Source organism: Ruditapes philippinarum, unplaced genomic scaffold, assembly GCF_026571515.1.
Source record: "Ruditapes philippinarum isolate M1 unplaced genomic scaffold, ASM2657151v2 ctg632_1_1_1_1, whole genome shotgun sequence".
NCBI lineage: Eukaryota > Metazoa > Mollusca > Bivalvia > Venerida > Veneridae > Ruditapes > Ruditapes philippinarum.
The window spans coordinates 192,537-204,701 of NW_026855964.1; the positions used below are offsets into that span (position 1 = coordinate 192,537).

General features: G+C 33.3%; 1 long non-coding RNA gene across 1 annotated transcript; it reads right to left on the bottom strand.

The window, feature by feature from the left end:
- Positions 1–2,467: 2,467 nt before the first annotated feature.
- On the bottom strand, positions 2,468–10,462 carry LOC132744982 (uncharacterized). Its single transcript, XR_009627774.1, has 2 exons — positions 4,336–10,462; positions 2,468–2,904 (listed from the first exon to the last, which is right to left on the bottom strand). It is a non-coding gene; the product is annotated as an uncharacterized LOC132744982 (long non-coding RNA).
- Positions 10,463–12,165: the final 1,703 nt, after the last annotated feature.

Genomic DNA, 12,165 nt, shown 5'->3' on the forward strand with positions numbered 1-12,165 from the left:
CATTCCAAACGATTTAGATATTTCTTTTGACATAAGAATTTGACTAAAATCACGGAACCATTTTCAGTATAATATTATATGGTTGTTGATTTTGTTGTTTACAAATACATTCCTACATTGAATTATTCTTATTTATTCCATAAGTTTTGTTTATTTATAAATGTATGTTTAATATGTACATAATGTTTCATTTTACTATAATGTTTAATTGATTAAGATTATAACACTTGTTTTTTTTATGTTCAAATTTTGTTAAGCCGGTGCAAATAAATATTTGTTAATGAACTGACAAGTTATTATTTTTATTCACACGTGGTATATTATTACATAGAGGATATTTGTTTAGTTCAGTGTAAGATCGGAATATATTTCACCGAGTGAGCACCAAAAGGTATATTTCACGAGTGGCGCAGCCACGAGTGAAATATGAACTTTTGGTGTTCACAAGGTGAAATATATTTCGATATTACACTAAACTAAACAAATTTTCTTTTTATTATATGCAAAGAAACGTTTTAAAAAGACATTAAACCTAATACTGAATGAAAAGCGCGCCAAATAATAATACAACGTGACGTCATTTACGACGTCGCATCATCAAGTTGGTTCCCAGTACTGTGCACGCTGGTATTTCACTAAACAACGTAAGGGGCTTAAATTCAAAACAGTGAAATTATCAAAGTGGTAATTTCACTGTTTCAAACAGTGAAATTACCAGTTTTATATCACTGATATATTTCTATAAACCACCGGAAAGCATGTAATAAATCCCTGTATGAAACTAAGAACTTAAAAAGGAAACAAGGCACGGTAGTGTGTTGACATCCTCCACGTCCAGTCCCTATGACTTAAACACAGAACTGTCGGAGGACAGTAAAGCGGAGGACAGTAAAGCTCGACTATTCGAAAAATTGTCACAAGGGTGTTTCATTGAGTATAATAAAGCTTACCTATATGAATAATTATTACCTATATGAATACATAAAATTGTCCGAAAAGGTACAAAGGCTTATTATTAAGATGTTTTATCGAGTTAATCACTGCTTTATTAATATGAATGCATGAAATTGTTCCAAAAAAGGCACAAACCCCTCAGAGGTTGTTGAGATACCAGCTTACATGCAAAAAATTTTCCTAGAATTTCTAAGCCCAAAAGGGGCATAATTATGAAAAAAAATCAGAGTTATGGGACTTGTGCCAGCTTACACGTAAAAACTTAACCAAGAATTTCTAAATCGAAGAAGGGGCATAATTATGCAAAAAAGCAAATAAGAGTTATGGGACTTGTGCCAATCATGTTAGATAATCACAGAGAACAAGTGTGTGAAATTTCAATCCATTCCCTTCAGTAGTTATGGAGATACCAGCTTACACACAAAAACTTAACCACAGGGACGTGAATTATTCTGTGAATAGTCGAGCTAAAAATGAAATGTTGAGAAATATTGATGAAATATAGTATATTCATTTTCCGTATTATCAGTTCAAATTTATTTTTCACTGTGGTGAAACATATTTTCCGTATTTCCACTGGTGTCTTGCTGGACTTAACTTTCTTCTTAATTCAGCCAGTAAAACAAAAACTTAAAAAGTAATGTCAAACAAGAACTGCCGGAGGACAATAACGCTCGAGTCTATTCGAAAAGTAGTCAAAAGTTTGTTTCATTGAGTAAAATAATGTTTACCTTTATGAATACATAAAATTGTCCGAAAAGGTACAAAGGCTTGTTATTAAGGTGTTTTACCGAGTTAATCACTGCTTTATTATTATGAATGCATAATATTGTTCCATAAAAGGCACAAACTCTTCAGTAGTTATGGAGATACCAGCTTACACGCAAAAACTTTTCCAAGAATTTATAAGTCGAAAAAAGGGCATAATTATGGAAAAAAGCATCAGAGTTATGGGACTTGTTACTTATGGGACTTGTGCCAATCATGTTAGAAAGTGTGTGAAGTTTCAATCCATTCCCTTCAGTAGTTAGGAGATACTTGCTTACACGCAAAAACTTAACCAAGAATTTCTAAGTCGAAAAAGGGGCATAATTATGCAAAAAAAGCAAATCAGAGTTTTGGGACTTGTGCCAATCATGTTAGATAATCACAGAGAACAAGTGTGTGAAGTTTCAATCCATTCCCTTCAGTAGTTATGGAGCTCCAGCTTACACCAGAGGGACGCTGACACCGACGCCTAAATACTGTATTTATAAAAAAAAAAAACTTAAAATATCTTCTATAATTTATTAACGCACTTAAAGTGTGTTGTAACATACCGTATAACCGCCACCATTGTCACAGGACAGATATGCTGCAGTGATGGCAGAGATTACAACAGGTAGGTAGTATACTGAAACAAAAAAGAAACTTTCTCCAAGTTTGAATGTAGATATGTTAGTACAGTTTTTCAATCCTTTTGAAACTCGATTTTAACGTTGAATAAACATATTGGGCTTTTATACGGGGATTAACCGATTTTGCAAACAAAACGAGTTTTACAAGCTACTACATGTATATAAGTGTGTACATCTAAGTGGTACCCTTGAACAACTGGCACATACTTTGCGAAAGTTTCTTTTTTGGTTCAGTATATATTTATTTTACGCAAAAAAAGAAGACAATTTTAATGCTATAGAATTACTTTCCATTGACTAGGCATACTGTCATATAATTTTGAACTTGTTTCCCAATTTCATAGAATATTTAATTGAGCGGCTTAAAAATGACCGCTTCGGAAACATCAGTGAAAATGTTGTTGTTGTCGTTCAAAAAATCTCAAGATTGAACAAAAAAATGACTCGATTTCGTGTACATCATCTAAACATTTACCTCTTAGGGTCATATTTTCTATGTATGTATGTATGTAAGCCTCACAAGCAAGTACACAGAGACCTTGCAGAAGGGGGTCTGAATTCCTGAATGTCAGACGTTTCACTCCCAAGACATTTCACTATTGACTATTGAGACGTTTCACTCCAAAGACGGTTCACACCTAGACGTTTCACTCCCATTTTGTTAATTGTATGGACGTTTCACTCCCATTTTTTAGATGTTTTTATTAAGAAAATTTATTTTCATTATGAAGGGGAAATTCAATTTAATGATTCATTTTGTTGAATTTGAGAGTATTGTTAAGAAGAATTTATGAATTTGAAGAATGATTATAAAAGTATAATTTTTCTGAAATATAACAGAATGTGTAAATAATTATGATCACTATAGATACAGTATAGTATCAGCTCAGAAAAGTGAATTTTGTTCCGTTTAAACAGTGTTTTGAAGAATTCCTGTTAATTATTAGGAGTAAAAATGTTGGTTTTAATGAGGACAAAATTATGATGAATTATTAGAAGATTATCATTCATACTCATTTAAATATGGGTTGAATGATAAGAGGTATAAATGAAAGACAAATGTCTGAAATATCGTTTTTATTATAAGAGTAACATGAGAAAATTCTATTTATAATAAATCAAGAAAGATAATAGAATAACAAAATGAAAATGTTCATGAACAACAAAGACACATTGTAAGTACTAGTTTGAATATTGAAACCACTACCAGTACAGTTTTTAAATAATATCAATATATAAAATATATTTATTAGTTTTTTTTTTGTGAATATATCTATCAATGAAATGCAGAAAATGTGCATAAAATTAATTATTCTTTTAAATTATTTCTTTACAGTAGCCATTAAACAAACTTAGGTAATTGTGGTGTTAACAGTAATCTCATCACCTAATTAGTTGTATAAACACTGAGACCACCAATTAACAGTTTGACATCACTATTTTGAAATTAGTTGTATAAACATTGCACTTTAGCATCAACAGTTATTAATTAGTTGTTTATCGGACCAATTGAAATATTTTTAGACAATGTTCAGCCAATTAAAACCAAAGTCATGGTAACAGAAACTCCTCCATAAGTTTTGGTTATAAATTATAACAAAAATAAAATAATATTTAATCAGATAATCATATTTAATACATTATGCAAGATTATCTACAGATTTTATTTTACTTATTGATATAAAAATATACTTAATGCAAAGATAATCACTTATAAATTATTATCATTAACATCTTTAAAGAACTGCAACTTTCATACAATTATATCCGGTCATATATGATATCCTTCCCTAAATAAGAATAAATATTTGAAAAGATATCAGATCAAAGATCTCTCTAATCAAGTAAAAAATAAAACTTTAACAATAATGACATACAAAATTTCATTTTTTAGTTAAATTAAGGTCTATTGTAGTATATCATACGTATCAAAATAATTTTGGTATAAAATGGGAGTGAAATGTCTAGTTAAACGTCTGTCTACCTGAATTCCTTATATAACTGTACATTTGACAAAGAAGTATGATTCAATTTTCAAATTATTTTCGAACTACATGTATTGGAAAACAACAGCAAACAAGAGGGCCATGATGGCCCTGAAGTCGCTCACCTGTATATAGGCCCCTCGGAGCAGGGCAAGTTTAAACCCCAGGGCTTTTATTTGAATAATCTTGGTAGACACCCATTAGAAGATATTTCATGCTTAACATCTAAGGTCTAGCTGGTCAAGTTTTTTTCTTTACACATATAGTTAAAAACAATGACACACCTGGGGCAGGCCCAGTTTTGACCCAAGGGCTTTTATTTGAACAATCTTTGTAGACACTTACTAGAAAATGTTTCATGCTTAATATCTAAACTCTAGCTATTCCGGTTTTTTCAAAGAAGACTTTTAAGTTTTTGCTATACACATATAAGGAAATTAATCAATGTCAGCCCGGGCCCGACCAATTTTGACCCCAGGGCTTTTATTTGAACAAACTTGGTAGACATCCATTAGAACATGTTTTATGCCAAATATCTAAGCTCTAGCTCTTTGGGTTTTTTAGAAGAAGATTTTTTAAGTTTTTACTATATGCATATAGGGAAAATTAATGACCCCCTGGGGCGGGGCCAATTTTGACCCCAGGGCTTTTATTTGAACAATCTTGGTAGACACTCATTAGAAGATGTTTCATGCTTAATATCTTAGCTCTAGCTCTTTGGGTTCTTTAAAAGAAGATTTTTTAAAGTTTTTACTATATGCATATAGGGAAAATCAATGACCCCCAGGGGCGGGGCCAATTTTGACCCCAGGGCTTTTATTTGAACAAACTTGGTAGACACTCATAAGAACATGTTTCATGCCAAATATTTAAGCTCTAGCTTTTTGGGTTTTTCAGAAGAAGTTTTTTTAAGTTTTTACTATATGCATATAGGGAAAATCAATGACCCCCTGGGGCGGGGCCAATTTTGACCCCAGGGCTTTTATTTGAACAATCTTGGTAGACACTCATTAGAAGATTTTTCATGCTTAATATCTTAGCTCTAGCTCTTTGGGTTCTTTAAAAGAAGATTTTTTAAGTTTTTACTATATGCATATAGGGAAAATCAATGACCCCCTGGGGCGGGACCAATTTTGACCCCAGGGCTTTTATTTGAACAATCTTGGTAGACACTCACTAGAAGATGTTTCATGCCAAATATCTAAGCTCTAGCTCTTTGGGTTTTTTAGAAGAAGATGTTTAAAGTTTTTTCTTTTGGTTGCCATGGCAACCAGAGTTCTGCATGGAATGGAATTCTTTGAACAACTTTGTTAAGGCTTCACACAAGGAACATCCCTGTGAAGTTTCATTATGATCTGCCTTATGGTTTCAGAGGAGATGTCGTTTGAAAAGTGTGAACGGACAACGTACGACGTACGACGGACGACAGACGACGGTCGAAGAGTGATCCTAATAGCTCACCCTGAGCATATGCTCAGGTGAGCTAAAAACAGCGTGTTCCCTACCATCTTTTCATAATGTTACGTAAATATGTCAAAATTGCAATTTATTACAATTTACTACGATACATTGGCAAAATTTATTATACATTATTGTATAATTATATCTCTTTCAAACAATAAGAATGAGGACTTATGCTATCTTCGAATTGTGTTCAGTACCGCTTGGTCATAGCCATGAAAACTTAAGCTCAGCTGTACTGGCATGTTTTCAGAAACCGTTTGGGGGTTTTCTTAATTTTGATGTACCATAGGTGATTATGAATAGTATTACTTTTCTCAAGCTGTCATCTTTAACCCCCTCAAATTTTTTTTATGAAATGGGCAAACGAGTCAAAAATTACCCAATAATAGTATCTTTAGTCAATGGAGCGTCCATAAGTTTGAAGCAATGAAAATGTTCTTGTTTTCATAATATGAATTTTCCAACCAAAAATGTTTCGTAAAATGAACATTAGATTCCTTCAGTTTTAAATATCTATATGTAGAATTGACAAAGAAATCCGACACAATAATCTTGTTAGCATAGAAAAGTCCAGAAAGATCCTCAAGACAAGTTCTGTGACAGACAGTCTAAAAGTGATCTCTTAAGGTATCAGTGATACAACAAGAGCCACCACCGTGTCGGAGCAACCCTCGACTTTTTTCTTTTTCTAAAAGCAAATAAACGGTTGAAACAAATCATTAAATTAAAAGAAAGAAATAAGTTTTTCCTTTTTTAAACTCTAATAGATCAGTCTAAGTAACACTTGTTGTTTTGTCCTGAAGTATAAATCCTTTCCATAAATAAATGACAATGTTAAGAAAATATATGTTTTCTCAACATATGAATCAAATCCATACATAACAAAATTATGACAACATAACCAAAATTCAATACTTTGACATTGACAGTCATTTAGAGCTTAAGATCTGAAGGTCAGTTCGGCCTTTAGAAATATCTTGTCCAAAAGGTTGTTTTGTTCAAGTAAGAAACAAAATCCACTGATTTTAATTACAAAGTTACAGTCACATATCAATAATCAGTGAAAATAAAACAATTTGACCTTTAAGGTCAAGGTCATTCATGATCCAAGGGCAATTTGAGTGTAATGTACATGTAGGACTGGACCTTAAAGATGTTGTGTCTTGATATGAAGGCAATCCATTGATAAATACCAAAGTTATAGGTATAATAGCCAATAACAAAAAAAAGAAGAAAATTTCATTAATTTGACCTTGACAGTCAAGGTCATTTATGTTTGTTTGGTAGAAAGTCTTGTTTTGTCCAAGTTTAAATCAAAACCTTACATAAATAACAAAATAATGACAATTTAACCAAAATTTAATAATTTGACCTTGACAGTAAAGGTCATTTAAAGCTCAAGGTCAAGGTCAGTTCAACCTTATAAAAGATCTTGTTCAAAATTCAGAGTATAAGGATAATCAATTAGTTACAAAGTTATAGTCAATTATAGCAAAATCAGTGAAAATACAATGATTTAACCTTCAAGGTCAAGGTCATAAAAGAGCCAAGGTCAATTTGAGTTTGATATACATCAAGGCCTTATCCTAAAGAATGATCTGTTACAATACGAAGACAATCCATTCAATAATAACAAAGTTATAGCCTAAGTAACAGCAAAAAATTGAAAATTTCAATGATTTGACCTTCAAAGTCAAGGTCATTTATGAGTGAAGGTCAACTTAAAGGTCAAACCTAAAAGATTATTATGTTTAAGTTTGAAGGCAATCCATATAAAAGTATAAAAGTTATAGCCACTAATAGCAAAAATCAGCCAAAAACAAGCAAAATTTAGACATTTAACCTTGAAGGTCAAGGTCATTTATACATGAAGGTCAAGGGTAGTCTAGTCTACTAAAAGATATTGGTCCGAGAACTATTGTTGCCAAGTATGAAGACAATACACCAAGAACTTAAAAAGTTATGATCAATATACAAGTTTGCGGACGGCAACGTCAATGGCAACACCAACATGTCTATAACAATACCTCTACTTTTTTTCAAAAAACGTCGAGCAAAAATGACAAATACAAAACAAATCTGTTATTTACATCTTTCTTTTTTTTTTTCGTTTTTTTTTTTTTCCAGACAGAGCCTCAGACCAAGCCGATCAAAAACAATCAGAATCAATCTCAAACAACAATAATGTCTATCACAGTCATGGCATATCAACAATACAATATGTACGTGCAACAAACTTTATACTTTTCCTTCAATGTCCGCTCTTAGCCCCTTTATTTGAAGCCTCCATTTCTGTCTCACAAAATGGTTGGAAAAGATGACGTCTACATTCTCCTACGCAAACACCAAGGCTTCTAGCCTTCTTCAGATTCTGGCCTGAATAATGCATAAACAGTTCCCTCTCAAAGTATGTCTGCGTATAAAATGTTTTGCCTATGTACTTTCTCTTCCTCAGAAAATGTTTGGCACTATTCGCTGTATCTAACCATGTTAAATGCCTGCCATCGCCGACCACTGTTGACAGCCACAAATAGGGAGATGGCTGAAGAACCCTTTCCTTGTTTGCTGCAAAATATTAAAGGCTATGTTAGTCTAATGCCTGTCTAAATCTAAAAGCAACCTTCCTTTCATCTCTCTACATTTTCTAGCTCTTCATCATCATTTGAGATTTCAATCTCTTTCTAACAATTGACAACAACAAAAAATACATGTAGTTCTAGTGAAAATAAATTAGTCTGTTTCTGTTTTATTACATACAAAATGTTTTATACTTATTTTCAATCTTGCATAAAATATTAAAAAGTACATAAACAAACTAACACCAAAATCATTTCAGTTTTCAAAGAACTGACCTATATCAACAGCACAAAATGAAGTTTTTGCTGAGGCCCCGATTACCCATTTTTTTTTTCCAGAAAAAGTCTCTTTGGCATTCTAGGTGGCCTTAACCTTCTGCCAATCAGTGTAATGCCACCCTTTGGCATTTCAAGGAGGTAATGAAATGAAATAACAAGAGCACCACTAGGCAGAGCATTATATGCCCGAAAGTGATTTTTTTTTTAGTAAAGATGAATGGGAATTAAATAAAGTATTACCTCCTTTAAATAACAATCCTCCTATGAAGTTTGAATATTGTGGGCTAAATGGAACTTACTTACCGGTATGTTATACTCCGGAACTGTTAAGGTAATAGTGACCTTAAACTTTGACCTTGTGACCCAAAATCAATAGGGGTCTTTGACCCAATATGGACAATAATACTATGAAGTTTGAACACTGTGGGCCAAATGGAACTCAAGTTATGTTCAGGAAACTGTTTTCAGTTTTAAGGTAATAGTGACCATGACCTTTGACCTTGTGACCTCAAAATCAATAGGATTCTTCCACCCAATATGGACAATCATCCTACGAAGTTTGAACAATGTGGGCCAGATGGAACTTAAGTTATGCCCCAGAAACTATTTTCAGTTCTAAAGTAATAGTGAGCTTGACCTTGTGACCCCAAAATCAATAGGGGTCTTCTAGCTAATATGGACAATCATCCTATGAAGTTTGAACACTGTGGGCCAAATGGCACTTAAGTTATGTTCCGGAAACTGTTTTCAGTTTTAAGGTAACATTGACCTTGACCTTTGACCTTGTGACCCTAAAATCAATAGGGGTCTTCTACCTAATATGAACAATCATCCTATGAACTATTAATCTTGTGGACCAAATGGAACTTAAGTTATGCTCCGGAGACCAAATTGCTAACGGACGGACGAACGGACACCACAGGGTAAAACATAATATGCCCGAAATTCTTTAGGGCATATAAAAATGATAATTTTTCACAGATATATTTTTATCACATTAAAGACCCCACTGACCTTGACCATTGACTCCTTAAACATGATTGGTGATCTATTTTAGGGCAATTGTTCTTAAATACTTGAATGATGAGGGTCTTAATTATTAAACTTTTTCCAGGCTCAAATTATCAAGGTCAAACTATGAACATGGACCTTCATTCCAAAAACTATTAGATAGGTTACTCTATAAAATAGAGAAAAATCATATTACAAGAAATGTCGAACGACACATATGCCCCCCTTCTAGCTCTTTCTACTATTTAACTTATACTTTTAAGGCTGCTGTGACCTTGACCTTTGACCTAGTGACCAAAAAAATCAATAGGGTCATCTACTACATATGACCAATCAGTATGTGAAATATGAAGAATTTGTGATGAAAAGTTTTCAAGATAATCAGCGGAAACCATTCTGACATTTAAGGCAATTGCGACCTTGACATTTGACCCCAAAATCAATAGGGGTCATCTGCTAGTTATGACCAATCAGTATGTGAAATATGAAGACTTTGTGATGAATAGTTTTCAAGATAATCAGCGAAAACCATTCTGTCATTTAAGGCAATTGTGACCTTGACCTTTGACCTAATGATCTTAAAATCAATAGGGGTCATCTTCTAGTTATGACCAATCAATATGTGAAAAATGAAGACTATGTGATGAATAGTTTTCAAGGTAATCAGCGGAAACCATTCTGACATTTAAGGCTGCTGTGACCTTGACCTTTTACCTAATGACCTGAAAATCAATAGGGTCATCTACTAGTTATGACCAATCAGTATGACTTTGTGATATACAGTTTTCAAGATAATCAGCGGAAACCATTCTGATATTTAAAGTTACCTTGACCTTTGACCTGGTGACCCCAAAATCAATAGGGGTCTTTGACCCAATATGGACAATAATACTATTAAGTTTGAACACTGTGGGCCAAATGGAACTCAAGTTATGTTCAGGAAACTGTTTTCAGTTTTAAAGTAATAGTGACCATGACCTTTGACCTTGTGACCTCAAAATCAATAGGATTCTTCCACCCAATATGGACAATCATCCTACGAAGTTTGAAATGTGGGCCAGATGGAACTTAAGTTATGCCCCAGAAACTATTTTCAGTTCTAAAGTAATAGTGAGCTTGACCTTGTGACCCCAAAATCAATAGGGGTCTTCTACCTAATATGGACAATCATCCTATTGAAGTTTGAACACTGTGGGCCAAATGGCCACTTAAGTTATGTTCCGGAAACTGTTTTCAGTTTTAAGGTAACATTGACCTTGACCTTTGACCTTGTGACCCTAAAATCAATAGGGGTCTTCTACCTAATAATGAACAATCATCCTATGAACTATTAATCTTGTGACCAAATGGAACTTAAGTTATGCTCCGGAGACCAAATTGCTAACGGACGGCATGAACGGACAACACAGGGTAAAACATAATATGCCCGAAATTCTTTAGGGCATATAAAATGATAATTTTTCACAGATATATTTTTTTATCACATTTAAAGACCCACTGACCTTGACCATTGACTCCTTAAACATGATTGGTGATCTATTTTAGGGCAATTGTTCTTAAATACTTGAATGATGAGGGTTCTTAAATTATTAAACTTTTTTCCAGGCTCAAAATTATCAAGGTCAAACTATGAACATGGACCTTCATCCAAAAAACTATTAGATAGGTTACTCTATAAAATAGAGAAAAATCATATTACAAGAAATGTCGAACGACACATATGCCCCCCTTCTAGCTCTTTCTACTATTTAACTTTACTTTTAAGGCTGCTGTGACCTTTGACCTTTGACCTAGTGACCCAAAAAATACCCAATAGGGTCATCTACTTACATATGACCAATCAGTATGTGAAAATGAAGAATTTGTTGATGAAAAAGTTTTCAAGATAATCAGCGGGAAACCATTCTGACAAATTTAAGGCAATTGCGACCTTGACATTTGACCCCAAAATCCCCCAATAGGGGGGGGTTCAATTTTTCTGCTTAGGTTTTATGGACCAATCAGTATGTGAAATATGAAGACTTTGTTATGAATAGTTTTCAAGATAATCAGCGAAAACCATTCTGTCATTTTAAGCGACAATTGTGACCCTTGCGACCTCTTTTCCTAATGACCTTAAAATCAATAGGGGTCCATCTTCTAGTTAGACCCAATCTTTATTGTCGGAAAAAGAAGACTATATGTGATGAATAGTTTTTCAAGGTAATAGCGGAAAAACCTTCTACATTTAAGCTGCTGTGACCTTTGAACCCTTTTACCTAATGACCTTGAAAAATCATAGGGTCATCACTAGTTATGACCAATCAGTAGACTTTGTGATATTACAGTTTTCAATATAAATCGCGGGGAAAACATTCTGATATTTAAATGACCTTGACCTTTTGACCTTTGGTGACCCCCAAAATCAATAGGGGTTAGTTACTAGTTAGGACCATTTTTATGTTGAAAAGTGAAGACTTTGATAGTTATAGTTTTCAATTTATAATAGCAGAAACCATG